General features: G+C 40.5%; 1 protein-coding gene across 1 annotated transcript in view; it reads right to left on the bottom strand.

The window, feature by feature from the left end:
• LOC128704149 (barH-like 2 homeobox protein) overlaps positions 1 to 22500 on the bottom strand; it is a 77846-nt gene that overhangs the window by 32875 nt on the left and 22471 nt on the right. The gene's annotated exons all lie outside the window — the stretch shown is intronic.

Raw genomic sequence — 22500 nt, 5'->3', positions numbered from 1 at the left:
GTGTGTGTGTGTGTGTGTGTGTGTGTGTGTGTGTGTGTGTGTGTGTGTGTGTGTGTGTGTGTGTGCGTCATAAACGAACTCACACGAAAACAATAACAGCGAAAACAAACTGGGAACGGTATAATAATCATCCTGATCATCACATATCATTCACTGCATCAAATTCGATAGCGTGGTAACGGGTCCTCGCTGAGAGCGCACCACTACACAGTTTCCGGTCACGCTATCGGTGTAGCTTTCATTCTTGGGTCCTTTCTCGCAGCTTTCTTCCCGGAGGTGAACCCACGATGGTCCGCCGGAGTGTAAGGTGAGCTGAGGCCCGTGCCGCTCCAGTGAGTTACAGCAGCTCTCTTTTATTCTTCTTAATCTTCGTCTTCTCTTTCTTCTTCTTTCTTCTTCTTCTTCAGACTTCTACAGTTCATCTACGAGAGGGTGGCCACTTTATGAGAGACCTCCGTCATCGATGTAGACAACATATGCCTTATCTTGGGTCTCGTAGCGAGACCCAAAAGGACGTCGTAAGGCAGTACAATGAGCGCCGCTGCCAGACGGAAGCGACCCGTTCTTCGTATTACGTGAGTGTTCAGCTTATGCAAAAAAAAAAAAAAAAAAAAAATCCCAATACACGTACGCCTATCCAAACTTAACATAATCTAACACAACCGTAACGTACCGTAACCGAGAATAACAAATATTTAATTTCTGTAATGTCATAAGCCGTAATGAAGAAATGGCGATTCGGAGGAAATTTGCATACTCTGTGCCTTCTCGATGAGAGCTCAACTGCAATTGTGTTTATATCTAATTAGCTTAAATAACAGCTGAGGCATAGGTTGTGTAGGTGGCAAGTGACTGTGGTTCTCTCCCTGAGAAGCCGCACAACGTAAGGATCACACACGAAGCTTGCCAGACGATCTCCGGTATCATAAAATGAGCGTCCAGTGGGATGAAATCAGAGATCAGATCCTTACATGTAAAAGTTCAGTTTAGGGAAGGAGTAGTGTTGTGTGCTGGCCGACCACAGCCTCGCTCCCAAGGCTGCCACTGCTTCCTGGCTCGTCTTTCACGTCTGGAATGATATATTAACCGTGATATCTTCAAGTTTTATCCTGAGATTCCTTACTTATAGCATCTATTCATAATTAACTGGCCTTTTACCTCTATGAAATGCCATTTTTTTCTATTCACTCGTAGCTCAGATGTAAACCTTTGGATTTTCGCCTTACCTCTGGGCAAGGAGAAACAAATAGGTTAAAGAGAACGAGTCGACATTTGTGGGTCGCATTCAGAGGACCACCTGGTTTTCGTCACTTGTTGTGAATTAATAACTAAAAGAAAGTCGTCGCTTTCTTCCAGTTTTTAATACCGAATTTATTCTTAACAATATACACAGGCGAAGACACTAGTAGCAAAAAAATTCTTTATTTGAACACCGTTCCGCTGCGTGTGGGAATTTATCAAATTATCGAGCAATCATAAAGTTCTACACAAAGTGAAAAGTTATCTCAGTATAAGTTTCTTCTGTGTCTTCCGTCTTTGGTTCAAATGTATTGTATATCAGTTCATACACACACACACACACACACACACACACACACACACACGGGATGGAGAGGGATGGGTCATGGATAGCCTATCCTAGAGATACCAAGATCACTTATCCCCGTGCCTGGTCACCTGCGCTGCCCACATCCTGTGGATAGCTTACAAGAGGCCATCTTTCCAAAGATTACACCAGCCTCTCCGTCTCTCACTACACCGGCCCAGGAAGCCGCAGGAATGGTACTGGAGGAAAGATGGCGTTGGCTTGATGACGCAAAGCAGCTGGTACCTTGAAACGCAAAGCAGCTGGTACCTTGAAACGCAAAGCAGCTGGTACCTTGAAACGCAAAGCAGCTGGTACCTTGAAACGCAAAGCAGCTGGTATCTTGGACTCAGCACAGGTGGTTGGAAGACAGAGTACATGAAAGATGGCGTAAGCTTGCAGATGGTGATTATGTAATCAAATAAAGCGCTAAACCGACAAGGGTCATTTGCAGATGGTGAGAAAGGCTCTGTGTTTCCAGGGGACACTATTATGATTTTTTCGTCCGTAACAGGGCTTTGTAAAGTCCAGTCATGGACGAAACGTCGTAAATGACAATTTCACAGCTAACACAGGTAGAGTGCTGACAAAATGACCACTTAAATCTGAATGAGCTTGCATGAGAACGAGTTTCACTCAAGAGCTTTATGAAATCAGAATAGAGCTCTAATTTAAGCCCAATTAACCAACCTATAACGACTTTTCGCTCTCGAGCAAAACGCTCAAATAAACATTTCAAGCAATTTTAAGACTCTTTTCACTCAAGTTAGAAGTTATTTCATCGCGAAGCTCAACAGAACACACGACCATAACACAAGGCACAGATCACTCTTTGATGTTCCTCGTGTCCATCTCACGCTATGCAAAAACTCAATGCACATAAAAGGCCCTAAAATCTGGAATTCACTACCTGTGAATATAGAAGAAACACTGTTTATAAATTCAAGTCTCTTCTTAAAAATCACTTACTCACGCACAACTAAATAAATACTGAATAACTGTATCTCATAAATGTCCAACCTGTGACCCAATCAAACTTTGTTATTTGTAATTACATTACCTAACAGAATACTCCATTCTACTGAATGCTCAGTAACACAGTAAATAACCATATGACCTGTCTTTGTAATACTCATTTGTGCTTAATTGTTAACTGTTCACAACAATGTTTACCACTGAATATATCATTACTTAGTTAATCTTAAGAAAATTTTAAGCCTGCCCATAATGCTCTGCATACAAGGGGGTTTGGCATGTTACACTTAACCATTGTATTTCCTTGTACTTCTATGTATCATGTTCAAATAATTAAATAAATAAATACACTCCCTCCTGTCGTCAGGTATAACTTGAGTTCATGAAGAAACTTGTCATAAGTTGCCTTAAAAAACCGACACTTGTCTTATGGAATGATAGCAATGACTGAAAAGTTTAGACACACACACACACACACACACACACACACACACACACACACACACACAGGACAGGTAGGTTAGGGGAGACATGATAACGGCATACAAAATACTGCGAAGAATAGATAAGGTGGACAGAGACAGGATGTTCCAGAGATGGGACACAGAAACAAGGGGTCACAATTGGAAGTTGAAGACTCAGAGGAGTCAAAGAGATGTTAGGAAGTATTTCTTTAGTCATAGAGTTGTCAGGAAGTGGAATAGTCTGGAAAGTAATACAGTGGAGGCAGGGATCATACATAGTTTTATGGCATGGTATGATAAAGCTCATGGAGCAGTGAGAGAGAAAACCTAGTAACGCTCAGTGAAGAGGCGGGGCCAGGAGCTATGTATCGACCCCTGCAACCACAAATAGGTGAGTACACACACACACACAAGCAAAGAAAAACACATCGAACTTCTGTTTGTGGGAGTTACCTCTGCTATTGGACAGAGAGAGAGAGAGAGAGAGAGAGAGAGAGAGAGAGAGAGAGAGCATGGAAAAATAATTCCCCGAAGACCTAAGGGTCTTTATTGAGGTTGTGTGATCAGAAAAACTAAACCGCAATTTAGGTACCAATTATTGTACTGTCTAGACAGATAAGGCCAGAGTGGTAAACGGAAGGCTCTCCCTGCTCCTCCACTTCCACCGAGTCCACTACAGTGAAGCTAAGGAAGTGGCACTTAAGTGTTCTGATAAGGCCAGTAGACTCCCTGGATTTATATAAACAAGTATAAACATCAGAAATCCCAAAATAACACTACAATTCAACACCTAATAAGTCCTGCATCACATTGATAATACGGCGCAGTTCTGGTCTCTGTATTACTGAGCAGACATAGTGTTTGGAAAGCATACAGAGAAGGATGAAAAAGCGTTTCCGAAGAGAGAATGAAATGTATGTTTAAACCACAAAGGTTATGTACACCGAAAGGTATATGCCTCTCAGTATATTCTTGAGTGGTGGGGAACAGGTGATATCCATCTCTAAGGAATCTTCGTGTTGAGACAGGCTTAACACACCCCATTTACCAGTCAACCAACCACTCATCGCTGCTCTCAGCATCACGTCAGCATCACTGTTCTTGCGGATACTTTATAGACTCTGTAAATATATATTTACGATTTCCAGTACTGACGTCACTGTTTTTAGCTCTTTAGAAGAGCATGTTGTCGCCCAGTTCTTCAAGGACCTACAGTCATTGTGCATTTGAGAGTGTGTTTTTGGTGCTTCACTAATTTCTCTTCACGTAGCTCACGAATACGTTGTGGGTCATCCAAGTCGCAAAGAGTAAAGAGATGATTGATTAGTTAGCATTATTTTCTTGTGAAGCGATCCTTCGTTGAAGCTTCTGAGTTGAGAGAGGTTTTTCTGCTGGCAACGTCAGTCATCTCAGACGTTCCAGTTTCAGGAGCACTTGCTTTCTGATTACCAAGTGCTCCAGCATCTCCAGTAGATCGTTTTAGTGGAATATTCACTTGAGAAGTTCAACCCAGATGCCTGTGGTCACAGGCATCTGGGGATCACTTCTCAAATGAATATCCCAGTAAAAAGATACAAAATATGATTGATCTCCACTAGAGCCATCACGATCTCTGCTTCCGAGAGACAATTATTCCTGCCTCAACATCGATACAACAAGAGAAACCAGAATATTTGACACCTTGCCTATGAAAATTAAACACTTCGGATGCAGTTAGAAAATAAAACCCAAACTCTTTTAGAAATTCTAATCCCAAGAAAGTATTTCCAAATATTAAAGAAAACATCAATAATCAGGAAAGTTTTTTAATCAGCAGTAATTAAAAGAATAGGAATTTTTAATTTTATTCTAAAAGATAAATATTGGCATTGGGACGCATGCGAAAATAATAGTATCTAATGTGGAAGTATGATGCTTGTGTTTGTATTTTAATATTGAACTGACATGCGTTATGTCCCAGAATTCTTAAAGTCATTTTTTATTGAGTGTTCTAAAGGCTATTCTAAGATTCGCTAGCCTCAGGTGTGCTATCAAAGTCATTTTCTTCTTCTTCCGCCATCAGTATGTTCAATATAATGATCACTTTCAGATGTATTTCTAATCTATATTTGTAGTGTCTGTACTCGGTCTCGTCTCTCTTTTCTCAAGCTGGGTAACTGTACTCTCATTCAAGCTGAAACCCAGTCACTTGTGTGACTGCTGGGTGAACGATGGTGTCAAGTGACAGGCAGTGAGACAGACACAATGTCTGCAGTGAAACTTTTGTTATAACGTTTCGTACAGGGCTCGACTTTTATCAAATCCAGTGGGATTTGATAAAAGTCGGATAAGTCATCAACTTACTTGTACATTATTCTACATGACAGTTACACAGCGGGAAATAAAACTAGCTATGATTTTCCCCTGGATGGTACTCATTCCAGGTGCTGAAATGTCAGCACCTTGGAGACTCCAGTAGAGTCAACCTGAGCTTGGAGACTCCAGCAGTGTCAGCCTAAGCTGGAAGACTCCAGTAGCGTCAGCCTGAGCTTGGAAATTCCAGTGGAGCAATGAGGTTATCATCAAGATTCCAATATAAAACACAGTCTTCTCGCTATCTAAATCCTACTGGAGGACGCCGCTGTCCTCTCAGTCAAATGACATGATTCTCGTAGCTCGTATTTAACAGTGTCGCAAAAGGATATCAAAACGCACACAAGGATAAAATATCTAAATCAATGAAAAGGGAGTAAATGGGAGTGTCAAGATTGCGAGGTGTCAGGTGTCTGGTCCATTAATTAGGAGACACAAGCCAGGTATGACAGAAGTAAATACATAGATTAATTGAATGTAAAGAGGATAGGTTTTTGTGTGTAATAATGATGATGTTGAGGATGATTATAATGGTTATTATAATCATCAGGCTTCTCTTATCCACGAAGAGTGAGAAGACATTTGCAGAGAAGAGAAGTTTGATGAATAGGAAAAGGGTTGATAACGTCGTCAGCAGCACCAGACACACATATACATACACACACACACACATACACACACACACGCTCACACACACACACACACACACACACACACACACACACACACACACACACACACACACACACACACCAATATCATTATCATCACCTTGGTGTAGCAATAAATCCGTAAGGGTAATGCTGAGCGTTTGGAATGGAAAGTAATCGGGTTTGATCCGATAAATGGAAAATAACGTGTACAAAACCATGCGCAAACAGCCCACAAACCGGACGACGTTTCTCTCAGTCCTAAACAGATACGACAAAAAAAAACTGAACGAAACATTGAGATGTTTCCTCCGTTTAACTTCGTTTCGCAAGTTACTTGAATCAGCCTCTTAGTCTCGAAGATGTTTCGATTCAATGCCTTACGTTACCACATGTCGTGATTTCCTCACATAACTGATGCTCACCTTCTCAGCCTTTCTCTCCTGCCCGTCAAACTCATCCCGTATATACTTTCCTCGTCACTCTATCATCATCCATTCGTTCCACATGGCCATACCAGCCAAGCACGACCGCCTCAATCTTCTGAGACTCACAGCGTCGCAGTCTACTTCCTCACCCTAGCATTAACACTCCCTTATGGTCTCTGTTCACTTAACATCATCCGTTCATCACTCTGTCATCATCTCAAGATATGTATATTGTCACACTGTGTATATATGACTTGTGGTTAAGGACCTTAAGAGCATCAGTAGCTCTGTAAGAACATCAGTAGTTCTGTAAGAACATCAGTAGTTCTGTAAGAACATCGGTAGTTCTGCTAGGCTACGTTAAACAAGGCTTACGCACCTACCAACACTCATTCAAGTTCTTATCTAATCTATTTTAAGAGCTTACCAAACATATTTTAAGTGCTATGTAAGCAATTTATTGGTTTAAAAAGGCACTAAGACGTACTTATTAAAAAAACGTATCGTTCCTGGGATCAATTAACCGGTATCATTTACCAAGGTTTATGCCAACTCTTTTAGTAAATGCTACTTAAGCCTATTTTTAAAGGCTATCCAAAATGATTTTATAGGGCTTTCCAGACCCCTTCAAACCTATTTTCAACGCTACCCAAATCTATTTCTACAGCATAAACAAAAGTAAGACCCGTGACTCGAGTAACTTTTAGCGCCATCCAAACCTATTTCTACAGAATAAACAAAAGTAAGACCCGTGACTCGAGTAACTTTTAGCGCCATCCAAACCTATTTCTACAGCATAAACAAAAGTAAGACCCGTGACTCGAGTAACTTTTAGCGCCATCCAAACCTATTTCTACAGCATAAACAAAAGTAAGACCCGTGACTCAAGTAACTTTTAGCGCCATCCAAACCTATTTTTACAGCATAAACAAAAGTAAGACCCGTGACTCGAGTAACTTTTAGCGCCATCCAAACCTATTTCTACAGCATAAACAAAAGTAAGACCCGTGACTCAAGTAACTTTTAGCGCCATCCAAACCTATTTCTACAGCATAAACAAAAGTAAGACCCGTGACTCAAGTAACTTTTAGCGCCATCCAAACCTATTTCTACAGCATAAACAAAAGTAAGACCCGTGACTCGAGTAACTTTTAGCGCCATCCAAACCTATTTCTACAGCATAAACAAAAGTAGACTCGTAACTCGAGGAATTTCAATGTAGAAACCTGGAAGGCTGATCTCATCAGAAAGTTGACAGTTGCGAGCGAAGGTCAACCAGTGAGCAATTTTAGTGTTTGTGGTGTAAATGGACGACTTCACGGACATCATCTTCAAGGTGATGTAACGTGTTCTCGTAACGTGACTTTGTTTTTATTTATCATCTGGCTGTAGTCACCGGGCAGTAATCTTTCTGTACCTTGTGGCTGTACCCGCGTACTCGTGTATCCTATGGCTGTATGTTATGTATCGTGCTCCTGTATCTTGTTGCTGTAACCACTTGAGAGTAATGGTGAATGGTATATATGTATTTCGAGTCTGTATGTAGTGTATGATGAGTCTGTATGATGGTGAGAATGTAAATAAAATATACAATGTTAGTTATGGCATTGTATTGTGAAGGCTTTTCGCCCAACAGAGATTTTATGAGACGTTTTATCAATTGGTAAAGACCCTGATGGGCGAAACGTCCTATCTTTAAAATGTAATAGCCCGCATTGTGTGTCTTATCAACTTGCTATCATTATACACTACCGCTGCATTACTATGCTGGGGAGAGAGAGAGAGAGAGAGAGAGAGAGAGAGAGAGAGAGAGAGAGAGAGAGAGAGAGAGAGAGAGAGAGAGAGAGAGAGAGAGAGAGAGAGAGAGAGAGAGAGAGAGAGAGAGAGAGAGAGAGAGAGAGAGAGAGAGAGAGAGAGAGAGAGAGAGAGAGAGAGAGAGAGAGAGAGAGAGAGAGAGAGAGAGAGACAGACAGACAGACAGACAGACAGACAGACAGACACAGAGAGAAACGCACTGGTCTGGAAACTTTATCGCAGACGTTTCCCTTTTACGTTCTTGCTTATGTACTTTTGTAATTACATTTCATATGCTGATGCTGTGTACTGGGAACGTCCAACCCAGTTTCTATCTTGCGCTACAGTCTAGAGCATGGACATAGAGAGCACAGTGATTTAGTGGCTTCAGTTGCGGATTCTTATCCCCGGGCTGTTACAGGGATAATATTCCAAGTATTAACTGGTGCTGGGGGTTACATTTTGCATGCTGTCAAATATTTTTTGGATTTATAAATCCGGTTTTGGCTAAATGTGTGAAGCAAAGGCGAGTCTATATGCGCAGATACTGCCGGGGTATTGCTCAGAGATAAGACCTGAACATATTTCCAGGAATCATCAGGTTGGCTGTCGATAGGAAGGAAAGTAGAATGAAAAATAAGGTGAAATACAGACTAGTGTCTCTAACTAGTGCAGCTTAGAAAGATCTTAAGAGACATTAAATATCTAAAATAAAAAATCGTAAATTACTCAAATGTCAAGTGAAAGGATACATGTGCAACTAATGTGACATTTTATTGTGGCAACGTTTCGCTCTGCAGGAGCACTGAAGGCTACATAGCAAACTGGAGAAACAACCTGGGGTTAAAAAGTAAAAGGGCTTGTGTACAGTCCAGGACATTTATTGATGGAAGCGTCTCGCCATCAGTGACTTCATGATTAGGATTAATCATCGGAAGTTCCCCATAGGAAAAGCAAAGTTAAGATAGTGTAAGATAGTGACAGAAATCGTTGATAATCCACATTCAGGAGAGACAATTATGACGACATTTCGGCTCGTCGTGGACCATTGACAATGGTGCAAAACGTCATGTTTGCCTCTCGTAAGTGCAGGTAATTTGTGATTGCTTTCAGCCTTGGTACTCTGACTTCTTATTCCTTATGGTGAAAATAAGAACGAAACACAGTGCCATCTGTGTGTGGGGAAGGAAAGCTCACTGTAACGGTTACAGAAAATCTAACTGAATGACCATTGCAGCAAATCATGTTACATGAAGCACGCATAACAAAATAGCATCACCGACGCAGGCTAAGTTTACATACTAGCGTAGTATATTAATCACCCGCACGTAGGAGAGAGAAAACGTATGGTCGGAGTCGGAGAGAAACCTCGTCTTAAGTGTCGGGTATTTTGTGTATTGTTCCAGTTACGGTATTGTGCCTCTTTCGTTCTTCGTACAAGTGCACTTTGAAAACCTAGAGTCTAGGGAGTGTCTGTCTAGGTCCTAGACAGACACTCCCTAAGCAAAGCTCTTCGCGTCATGAGGTGCTGCTGTAAAGGCCAAGTGGAACATGACAGGAAGTGAAGACAAGTCATGAGGTGTTATTGTAATACAAAGTGAAACAAGAGATGAAGTGAGGATGTCTGTGTCGTGCCGTTGCTGAAACACTGTGACACGGACATCAATGCACTGGAAGGTGTGTAGTAGGTTCGCCGGTCTTGTCCAGGCCCTGGTCTTTTCCAGATGGTGACCCAGCCACTGGAAGGTCAAACACCAGCGGAAAATGAGCAGACTCTTCGCTGACCATAGACGAGTGTAAACATGGCGTAGCTACATACAAGAAGCGTACGGAAGGAATAACTGGAAAAAGTATGCAGACATATATTCCAGACTGATGTATGAGTCCAAGACAATGAACTGTGGACAAAGATACTGTGAGGTAAACCTCATGTCACTGCAAGAGAGAAGAAGAATGGATAACGACGTGAAAAAGAAATACTTCGGGGCATATACAAAGAACAAGGACAGGGTGTACAAGAACAGGGTGACCTTAAAATTGTACACTCACGTCAACAAGAGGGACACTAAGGTGTAGTTTTTTTAACATACTAGAAATGAATAACTGTAATAAGCTACGTAATGAGACAGTCCAATGGAACTAACTTCATATATTGGTTCACACACACACACACACACACACACACACACACACACACACACAGTGTCCTCATCATTCAGCTTCGACCGTGAAATTAAAAAATGGTCTGGCTATCAGAGCGTTCCACAGGTCCAGCCATTCCCTTAAATGGCCTCGGCCACCTGACATCGTCTTCCCGGCCTCCGTGAGTACACGCCTTGCTGAAGCCTGCTGGTAACACTATATATACAAGGCAAACCTATAAATATATACACAACGTCTCGCTCTAAGCAGAGCTTTATCAAATCTCTGTTTAGAGCGAAGTGGCTTGCAAGTTTGCACTACACTGACTTATGTCCTTCCATACTTGTTAACGAGTAGGTAAAAGATGGTAATAAATATCGGTAGTTGTGAAATAACACAAAGGTGCTCTATTAAGTTATTTTATTGAGGAAGTGTTTTAATGAGGACTATAGAAGCCGTTCGTGGCGAAACGTTTCCTTAATAAAATATCTTAACATTTCACACGCGTTATTTCACACTTCTTGGTGAGCCTTATCTTTCAAAGGTTGAATTGTTATACTGCAGATTCGTGTTGTTGCAAGGACTGTGGCCTTCAGCTCCTGGGACCTGCCTTTTCAATCTCAATCCTGAGGTACGATGACAGTTATAAACTGAGGGAATTCTTACCCCTGTCCCTTCCAGCCTTAACTACCACTTTTAATGTGTTGAGTGTTCTGGCAAACAACCTCTCCCCCCCCCTCTCCCTCTCTCTTCATCAGCTGTGTTATTATTACCCCAGATAATCTTGTATGTTATGATTATGTCTCCTTTGGATTGTCCAGCGATTGTTATGTGTATTTTTTGCTCTCACTAAGTTACCCTCACGCCGTTGTTTTTATGAGCGGTTCGAGTCTACGGTCCTGGTGCCACCTCTTCAACTACTATCTCCGGCATTGCTGGTCCCTGGCCTATCGAGCTCATCTCCTGCCTTTTTCTGAAGCCGTGTATGGTTCTTACTGTGATGAATGGTTTGAAAAACCGACAAGTTGAAGATTGAGACACTTATGCAACATATGGGAATCTTTATTAAGGAAACGTTTCGCCACACAGTGGCTTCATCAGTCCAATACAAAGCAGAAAGGTGTAAGGAGAGGAGGAGTTTGAGGTAATCAGTCCTTCAGCCTGGAGTCGATGTGTTCAGTCCATCAATCTTGTAGAATGTACACCATATGGCCGCAGACGTGGCTTATATACTGTAGTCAGGTGAGGCGAAGCAGGAGGCGGCGGCGTCATAGTGGTACCATCCACTAGTCAAAGTAGGTCTTCGTCCAAAGGTTGGGCAAGTGTATTTGACTTTGTATTGCTTTGTATTGGACTGATGAAGCCACTGTGTGGCGAAACGTTTCCTTAATAAAGATTCCCATATGTTGCATAAGTGTCTCAATCTTCATCATGATTCTTACTGTCATCGCTGCCACATCTTAAAGATTCCACTTTTCTGATACTCTTATACTGAAGAAGTATATCGTAACATCCCTGTGATTCGCATTTATAATTGTCTGTCCCTATCTGCTACCAAATCATCTGAGTATCATGTACGTCGCAATCGTATCTCCTCCGCGATCTTTTTTTTTTAAGATCATCAGGTTCCGTTCCTTTAGTCTTTTCTTATGGCCCAATAACCTCAGCTCTAAGACTAATTTAATTGCAAATCTCTCGACTTATTGGAGTTTTAGAACATGTAAGACCATGTGTAGCCTCAATATCAATGTTGTTTACTCTAAGATAAACTTGACGTATGTCGTGTGTGTGTGTGTGTGTGTGTGTGTGTGTGTGTGTGTGTGTGTGTGTGTGTGTGTGTGTGTGTGTGTGTGTGTGTGTGTGTGTGTACTTTTACGTTACCTCAAACTCTTCCTAATAACAAATCACCAAACATTCCATCAACTAACTCGTCCAAACCCGTGTGAATCAGCTCAAGAAGCCGTGTAGGTTCGATACTCCGTCCGTCAATCTCTTCCCAAAGTCTTCCTCAAAACTAAACAACATACATACCTTAGTAACAGAAGCCAATATGTGTACACAAATGGAGCAAACTCTTTCACACAATCACAGTCGGTGTCCCACAAGGAAGTCTCCTTGGTCCTCTCCTCTTTCTCATTTACATCAATTACCTACCGAATGCATCACAACTACTCAAACCCATAACATTTGCAGACGACACAACATACATCTTCTCTCACCCAAACCCAGCCATACTCGCCAACACTGTTAATGCTGAATTTCAGAAACTAACTACCTGGATGATGGCCAATAAGATTACCCTCAATACTGACAAAACCTATTTTATTCAGTTTGGAAACAGAACTACAAATGTTCCACTTAACATAACGCTAAACGGATCATCCATCACAAGACTCACAGAAGGAAAATTCCTAGGAGTCCACCTTGACAGTAACCTCAAATTCCAGACACATATACAACAAATTTCCAAGAAAGTCTCTAAGACAGTAGGCATACTATCAAAGATACGGTGCTATGTTCCACAATCAGTTCTCCTGGCACTATCATTCACTTATTTACCCTTATCTCACACATGGATTTTATGCATGCAGATCAACAACATTAAATCACCTAAGACCACTAATAACCCAGCATAAGACTGCAGTCAGAATGATAAGTTTCCACTCCAGACAGCATACTCCACCAATATTCAAAAGTCTAAAACTACTCACAGTAAAGAACATCCATACTTATTCTTGTGCCTACTGCATACGAAGAACGCTACACTCAAACATAAACCCTCCACTCAAACTTCTCCTCACCAACCTTAACAGGACACACGACCATAACACAAGACACAGATCACTTTCTGATGTACCCCGTGTCCATATCACACTTTATAAAAACTATGCACATAAAGGGCCCCAAAATTTGGAATTCATTACCAGTAAATACTAAAGTAACCCGGTCTGAACGTCAATTGAAGACTTCTCAAACACCACTTACTCACCCTACACTAAATATTCAATACTCAATATTTAACTCTACCAAAAATCTCCCAGTTACCTCAATCTGAAAACTTAAAAACTAGATGTACGACTTAAACAAACTATGATCAATATCTCTAATATTAAGTAGTGTGTAAACCATTAACTTTCGTAAGCCCATAATGCCGAAGCATGATAGTGGCTCTCTTTGCACTGCAACTCATTGTTGTAATTGCATAATCTCAATGTACTCTGGCAAAGAAATAAAATTGTATTGTACTGTATTGTACATCACCCTCTCCCCATCGTAGTCCCTCAACTAATCTTCCTGATCCATGAAAACAAAGATGGCTGAAAAAATGGCGTCAGAGCTTTCACGAGCCTATTAAAATAAACAATTAGAAAAAAACAGTTTCATACAATATAATAAAGATACCAGATTAATCCATTTAGTTTTTTTTTTTGCATGTCAGTTGCTAGTTTATCAAGCTTGAACAGCCGACAGCTGCGGAAGGCAAGTAAGGTGAACTGAGCACCAGCAGTGATGGCTCGATCTGTCAGCTTCTTGTTCCTAATGTACACTTAATGGTCGGCCGTAATAAGGGTGTGTTGCGGCTCAGCGTAATGCTGAATGCTGATGGTGATTGCAATGGTGACTGTGATGATGGTAGTTACGGTGGGTGTCACAGGATATGGTGATGGGGGATGGGGGGGAGGGTAGTGAATGTAATGGCTGTTTATTCATGACGACCGTAATAGATGACAGTGGTGCTGGTTATTTGTGTAATGTTATGCTTCTTAGACTAACCTTGATACATAATAATAATAATAATAATAATAATAATAATAATAATAATAATAATAATAATAATAATAATATACTAGCCACTACCGTCCACAGGATGAACATGTGGTGCACAATACACTAGTCACTTCGGTGGCGAAATCTACTTTGGAGTGACATCAATATAAATATATCTCTACTCACTTACGTTATTTACATTTTACACTTGATCAGTACACCTGATAACCTTGTTTCTCGCTGTATTTGTTGATTATTTACAGCACTCGACATTGTGTGTGTGTGTGTGTGTGTGTGTGTGTGTGAGTAATAACCTATTAGTGCTAGCATAAATAATCCTCAGCTCATAGCGCATTGCTGTCTTCTTTTGTTTCTTCCAATTAATCAGATTAATCTATGAAAATTTGCAACAATACTAACAACTTCTTGTTGCAACTGTTTCCACTTGTCATCAACTTATCTTTTATCGCAATATAAATCTGTGAGTGCTCTTCCTGTTCCTTATTCCAAGGTGTCTTCGTCGTCTTAACACTCAGGTAATAACAGTTCCATGCAAGAAGTCTCATCGTAACTCCGTCAACGTGGCTAGACCAATTCACAAATAAGCCACAACACAATGGCTGGTATAACTGACAGCTACCCGTCAACCTGGGATTGGAAACTTGAGACGACGTTTCGGTCCGTCTTGGTGAGTGTGTGAATGAGTGGGTGAGTGAGAAATCATATTGGCCATGACAGAGGGGCAATTCCAGCTTCGAGCATCGTTCAGAAACACGCCAGGAAGCACATGATTGAGAAAGTGAGTGAGCAGTGGTACTAACCTTGACAGGAGAGCAGGACTGGAGTCCATTACTCGGACACCTTTTGGACAGACGGCAGGTAAACAGGTAAGTGATCGTGTTGTCCTTGACGGAGGCGGGGGAGAGGGCAGCTCTCATGGGGGAGGGTTAGGACTGCTGGGGAACAGGGGGTGATGGTGGTGGGGAAGCAGTCAGACAGCACAGAGGGTTGTGTCAAGTGACAAATGCTGACTAACATCTTCACACTTGCTTCTTATTGGCCAATGCCCCATCGACTCTGATTTCCTCGGTAGACAGCCCTGCTCTCTCTCTCTCTCTCTCTCTCTCTCTCTCTCTCTCCAATGCAAGGCAATGCGTTTCAGTTATTAGAATGTAATACATGAGTAAACAAGCCAACTGAGACAAAATTATATATATATATATATATATATATATATATATATATATATATATATATATATATATATATATATATATATATATATATATATATATATATATATATACATTATACATAAATACTTAACAATGTCTTGGAGCAAAAAAATTGCATTAAACTTCGAGGAAAGAGGTGCAATAGAAATGTGGTTAAGTGCTTTTTTTTTCAAGTTATTAGATCACATGAAGCAATAAGTCCTCAAATTAAACAACCTGTCAAAAATACCAGGACAAACACTATACAAAATATCTTATTCAACTAGACACAATGAAGAGGCGGCTGTGGTCAGACACTCTCTTATTCGAGTCTACAAAGTCACCCTGGACAATCAGATGACCTTGCACCACACAGAAATAGTATTGCTAGAGGTTGCAGTAATAGTGATGTAGACATATGTAATGGAATTCAAAGTCTCCCTTCATCTTTCCTCAAAAAGTCAATGAACGTTTCCGTATAAGTGAAGGAAGTCATTCAATTATTTTTTTCAAGGCAGGAGTGTGGCAAGGGGGTAGCTGAAGGCCGCTAGAGACAGCCGTCTGCCAAATTAACCTGATATTGTCTAAACAGATTTATAATACCTAAAGTGTAGGTGATTTTTTCTTAAAATAGCTCAGACTGATTTTATAATGTTAAATTGTCTTCCTTATATACACCCATGTACTCTCTCTCTCTCTCTCTCTCTCTCTCTCTCTCACTCACTCTTACAAACTCTTACGATCACTCACATACACTATCATTCCTATCATTTTTTATCTCTGGAATATTATGGTTATGATTATAACCTTAAGCTTTATAGGGGGTGGACCCGTAAGCCAGCTGAAAGTCTCGGCCAGATGACCGAAAGCTCCAACTGCGGACCACCATACGACTAAGACCCGTGTCAGGAAACACTTGTCCTGTTTCCTGACGAACCTAACCTAACCCAACCTAATTTCTTATTGCATCAATGCTGTCTGAAGAAGAGTAATGATGTGACGTTTACTCCCATCAAGTATCTTGCAATTATCTATCTGTAGCTACAGAAGTAGATCTATTGTTATGGAGTCAGGAGCTGATCTATTGTTGTGGCGTCCCGTCTTCAACAAACTGTTCGCCATCTTAAAGTTTCCAGTGGTTGTTTTAGTTGCTCTTAATTCCATTGGTCTGCTGCGCTGATTGTTTCTAACATATCGTCGGTATAAGAATGAGGAACAAACCTTTACTAAGACGTTCCTTTCTAGGGAGAGATTTCGTAATGATATAAATTTGGAAAGGCCTCCTTAGAGGGAAGCAATGTCTAAATTAAGCTTTGATGGAAATTAGGGATCTCAATATTTCTTAAAGACTGATTGCCTTAAAACTACTGCTTCAAGACTGAGGGACTGACTACCTCAAACTACTGCTTCAAAGCTGAGGGACTGACCACGTCAAACTACTGCTTCAAAGCTGAGGGACTGACCACGTCAAACTACTGCTTCAAGGCTGAGGGACTGACCACGTCATCTTTACCTCGCCACCGCTTCTACCCTCTCCAGTATCTAGTTACCTTCATATTGGACTGAAGAAGCCTATAAAATAGGCGAAACTTTACCACAAATGCGCAACCCTCGCTCATTTGTTATACTCATCATCTTGTTAGTGTTACACGCCATTATTATGAACATTACGTCCAGATCTGCACACTTGTGCCTTTGTCTGCATGTCCGGTGTTGCGCTGGGGCCGCTGTCTCTCCTCTGCGGCGCAGAGGAGTCGTTCCCGATAAGACACAATTAATGATAAGTGGTGTCGGGTGGCAGCAGTCTGAGACCGCGACACAAAAGCTGTTGCAACGCGATTCGGGTTTGTGGTCGTCCTCATCTTGCCGTCTCCGCCCCGGAGACCCTTGTTTTAATTCACGCTGTGTGTGTGTGTGTGTGTGTGTGTGTGTGTGTGTGTGTGTGTGTGTGTGTACTCGCTTAATTGTACTCACCGAATTGTGATTGCAGAGGGTACAGCCATAGCTCCAGGCCCCGCCTGTTTACTGATCGCTACTAGGTCACTCTTCCTGTCCCATGAGCTTTATCATACCTCTTCTTAAAGCTATGAATGGATCCTGCCTCCACTACTTCACTACCCAGACTATTCCACTTCCTGACAATTCTGTGACTGAAGGAATACTTCGTAACATCACAGTGATTCATCTGAGTCTTCAGCTTCCAACTGTGATCCCTTGTTGTTGTGACCCATCTCTGGAACATCCTGTCTCAGTCCACCTTGTCGATTTCTGTCAGTATTTTATATGTCGTTATCATATCCTCCCTATCTCTCCTACGTGTGAGTACGTCCAAGCCAAAATAACAATTACATTCTCTCCTCCCAGTGAAAACAATCAACCTCTTCACAGTTAATGATAGTTTTTCACTACGTTCCACCATTCCTTTCCCCCATCTGACGAAAGCACTTCGTTGTTAACTTAATAGAACATGAGGCACTAAATATGCTTTATACGTACCATTTATCACACAGACGAGAACGAATGTTCCTCATCAGTGAGAAACTGGACCAGCGACAGTATTGACTTTCAGAAATAAGAACCTGATGTGATTTTTAAGCCTACTGTTATTTTTCTGTTTGGAAATCAAATCAGCACAGGCAACGCGGCTCTGGTTACTCTGTAAATCATTTCTACCCGTACCAACATTGGCTTCGCCAGATTTATTTACATGTTTACGCGTTTATTACAACGTTTCTTTTATTAGCTTTTGTTTTAACAGCGTTGTTCTGTTGTTTATCAAATCGGTAATTAACCCTTCCACTTTAAAAACATTAATAATGGTGATAATTAGAATTTCTACTGTTACTACTATTACTACGCCTGTGAATAGGGGTTCCCTCACCTTCGTGTGTTAGTGTGACTAGTTAATGGTCTCAGTCGGACCGAAACGTCTTTATGAGGTTGTTTCTATATGAAGGTTATTTATGTATTGTTCCAGTCACGGTATTGTTCCTTTTTGTTGTTTCTTCGGTGTTATTACCACTATCATTACTACTGCTACTACTATTACTACTACTACCACCATTATTACTACTATTACTACTGCCACCACAATTACTGCTACCCCTACTATTACTACTACCACTTCTATTGCTATTACTAATACTACTGCTATTATTACTACTACCACTACTACTATTTCTAATACTATTACTACTACTACTAATATAGTACTAAAATAATAAAATTAACATCAATAATAATAATAATAATAATAATAATAATTACAAACGTAGCATGGATGAGCTTTGGCTACAGTAATAATAAACTGGAATCTTAGAGTTTTATTCAACCCGACACCAAGATAAAAAAACAAAAAGAGAAAGACCTGGGAGTGGTCATTGACAATGACGACAATTTCACATAATGTCTAGCCAGACTGTACAAGTACAGATATGTTAATGCCAACAGATTGTGTGAACAAGACACACACATATGCACAATCAAGACAGTTACCGAAGGAGACATTTCGCCACTTTACTGATAAAGCCTCAAGTCGCGAAACATCTTCAAAACTGTCTTGACAATATGCCTAGCCACTAGCAACAGTACTAAAGAAAGAATCTAGGTTTTATAGGCAAATGTGAGGACTATAAAATGCCAGAAATAATCTAGAAATAATCTCAATGGATCTAATTTAATAGAATTTGGGAAGAATTTAATAATACACTGGACAAATAATAATTTTTAAATTTTCTTGGGTAGAATAGTTTGTGGGTGAGTTGTGCAAAGGACCTATCCAAGTTGGGTCGCCGCGCGTCAGGTGTTTAACCGTTGTGGGATCTGATAGTGAGGTGCTGGCCAGACCCCTTATATAGCTTCCTTGGATGCTTTACTTTCATAGTTCCTTGATAATGTGAGTAGTCACGAAAGCGCTTGGAATTTCTCTATTCTTTCAGAGTGGTTGTTTTGCATAATATATATATATATATATATATATATATATATATATATATATATATATATATATATATATATATATATATATATATAATGTGTGTGTGTGTGTGTGTGTGTGTGTAACAATGAAATCTCATAATCTAAGTAAACAATCACCTCTCACACACAAATCCTTTCACTTCCTACGTGTAATTCAAGGCGCTGTATGACCCTACGGGTTTCGTGCTGGCCCCGTCATTCTACCCCATTCCTCCCCCTTCCCCTCACCACACTCACTCCCTACCCTTCCGTTTCTCACGATGTTTTGCGCAATGTGAAATACGAATTACTTTGAGGATTGCAAAGCATGAGAGAGTCGCATGTTCCACACTTGTGTATCTGGGCCAGTATACTCTCTCTCTCTCTCTCTCTCTCTCTCTCTCTCTCTCTCTCTCTCTCTCTCTCTCTCTCTCCCCTCTCCTCTCCTCTCCTCCTTTCCCTTACCTCTCCTTCTCCTTTCCCTTTGCCTTTCCCTGTCCAAGCAGGGGAGTAATTATTTAAGTTGGAGTAGAACTCCTACTTAAAAATTACTTACAGACCAGAAAGCCCCAACTTTTCCCCTTCCTTTTCCATCTTTTCTCCTTAATTTTCCATCATCTACCCCCTTTCTTTTCCTACATTCCCTTTCTTCTCCCATACCCGCTTTCCTTCTTCCCCCTCTCCTCCCTTTCCACCCCACGATTTCCACACTGACCCATCCACTGTGACGGAATATGACAAGGAAATATAGCTAGCTTCTCCTAGCTATGTTTCCTTGTTATGTGCCGCTACATAGCTAGTTTTTCCTAGCTATGTTTCCTTGTTATGTGCCGCTACATAGCTAGTTTTTCCTAGCTATGTTTCCTTGTTATGGGCCGCTACATAGCTAGTTTTTCCTAGCTATGTTTCCTTGTTATGTGCCGCTACATAGCTAGCTTTTCCTAGCAATGTTTCCTTGTTATGGGCCGCTACATAGCTAGTTTTTCCTAGCTATGTTTCGTTGTTATGTGCCGCTACATAGCTAGTTTTTCCTAGCTATGTTTCCTTGTTATGTGCCGCTACATAGCTAGCTAGCTTCTAGCTAGGTAGCGGCACATTGATGTTTCCAGTTTTACTAAATGAATAGAAAAAACATTACTCACGAAATCCTAATACCACGAATATTAACAAACCACGGAACGGGTGGGTTTTGAACCTATTTCGAGTGTGCTGGAAAAATCTACGCTTGCCATACAGCAAACTTTATTTCCCTTCTTGTGTTTACATGCGGGTTCCTGCCTTTCATCCAGCAGTACTCACCTATATGTGGTTGCAGGGGTCGAGTCACAGCTCCTGTGGAATATCGTAGGATATATTTAACTAGCCAACTCTGGATATTAGACAAACACGCTAACATTGCGTGGAAACGCGTAGGTTTCCGCACAGCGGAGTTCCAGGTGTCGAGAGCACACAGGTGACCTTCAGGATGTTTGATTGGTTAATGGGGGTTTAAAGCCTATCACCTGCACGAGGGCCATTAAGACCGCATTACACCTGTTTAACACTAGTGTATATATAGCGAGTGACGTAAAGTTCTCAGTAAGTCAAGGCCCTCTATCGCCTTCTGTATGCACTTATAACCCTAATTTTTATAGGGGTGGAGGGGTAAGCCAGCGGAAGGCCTCGGTCAGATGACGAAAAGCTCCAGCTCCGGAAGTGAAAGTAAAACGCTCCAGGCTGTTATTAGGTCACTATTGTTTTAATTCTTATTATTTTCGTTCGAAATTGAGTGATTCTAACCGTTATGACGGATGGAGGATCGAGCCTTCAACACTCCTTACGCTGAAGAACCCAAATTAATTAAATATTTGAAATACTACTACTATTACTTCTACTATTACTACTACTACTGCTACTTATATTACTACTTCTGCTACTATTACTACTGTTACTACTATTACTACTGCTACTTATACTACTACTACTACTGTTACTATTACTACTGCTACTTATACTACTACTACTACTGTTACTATTACTACTGCTACTTATACTACTACTACTACTACTGTTACTATTACTACTGCTACTTATACTACTACTACTACTGTTACTATTACTACTGCTACTTATACTACTACTACTACTGTTACTATTACTACTGCTACTTATACTACTACTACTACTACTACTGTTACTATTACTACTGCTACTTATACTACTACTACTGTTACTATTACTGCTACTTATACTACTACTACTACTACTACTGTTACTATTACTACTGCTACTTATACTACGACTACTACTACTACTTAATAACAATAGGGCCCTGATATCTTAATATAATAATTTATCACAATTAGCTGTGTTAATGACCATCACTTAAACTCTGAATTCTGTAAAAAAAAAAAAAAAAAAACACTGATAAACATAAATAACATTTCCCGATTTATTAATTGGTGTTTAAGTGACAATTTAATGGAAATTTTATACAATAACTTTATACAATAATTACTCCTTGTCATATTAAGAGTGCTTAGCCCTTCCTGCTTATGCCATTTCTGGGCATTATATGCTATTTTAATGGCTTTTTAGGCCATTAGGTGATGTCTGGGTGAAGTATTTTCCGCCATTTAAAAGAATTTTAAAGAATTACTCGTCGTTTTAAGATAATTTCTAACGATTACACGTTTTTTTTGGAACACCTGTGCCATTACACACAACTTGACCTGTAAGTGGCAGTCAGGGGTCGTTAATGCTGTAATGATTTAAAGAAGCTGTTATGATAATTATGTCAGGTCAAATGACAGGGTCGAGGTTGTACATGTGAAACTTCGCGAAACTTTGTCAAGTTTTTTGTTCTGGAATGAGATTAAAACTGTGTTTAGGCGTGTACAACTACGTAACACTTTATGAAATATCCTGAAGTTGACCGAAACTGATTGTGTTTCGTCTTTGTGTGAATTATTAAGAGTGTTTTAAACGAAATTGAAACAGCGTTACACTGAGTCAAAATATGTGAAGGTCATTAAAACTACGTTAAACTCTGCGTGAAACTTTGTACAGGGGAAAACTTACTTGCTCCTGCGTGAAACTGGCTGGAATACCTTGAAAACATTTTGCACTTCGTCACATTGCGTGAAAACGAATAAAACGGTATTTAATTTTTCGACTGTCCATGCAACTGGG

The sequence above is a fragment of the Cherax quadricarinatus genome, chromosome 37 (genome assembly GCF_038502225.1).
Source record: "Cherax quadricarinatus isolate ZL_2023a chromosome 37, ASM3850222v1, whole genome shotgun sequence".
Taxonomy (NCBI): domain Eukaryota; kingdom Metazoa; phylum Arthropoda; class Malacostraca; order Decapoda; family Parastacidae; genus Cherax; species Cherax quadricarinatus.
This window is presented reverse-complemented; position numbering and strand designations above follow the sequence as displayed.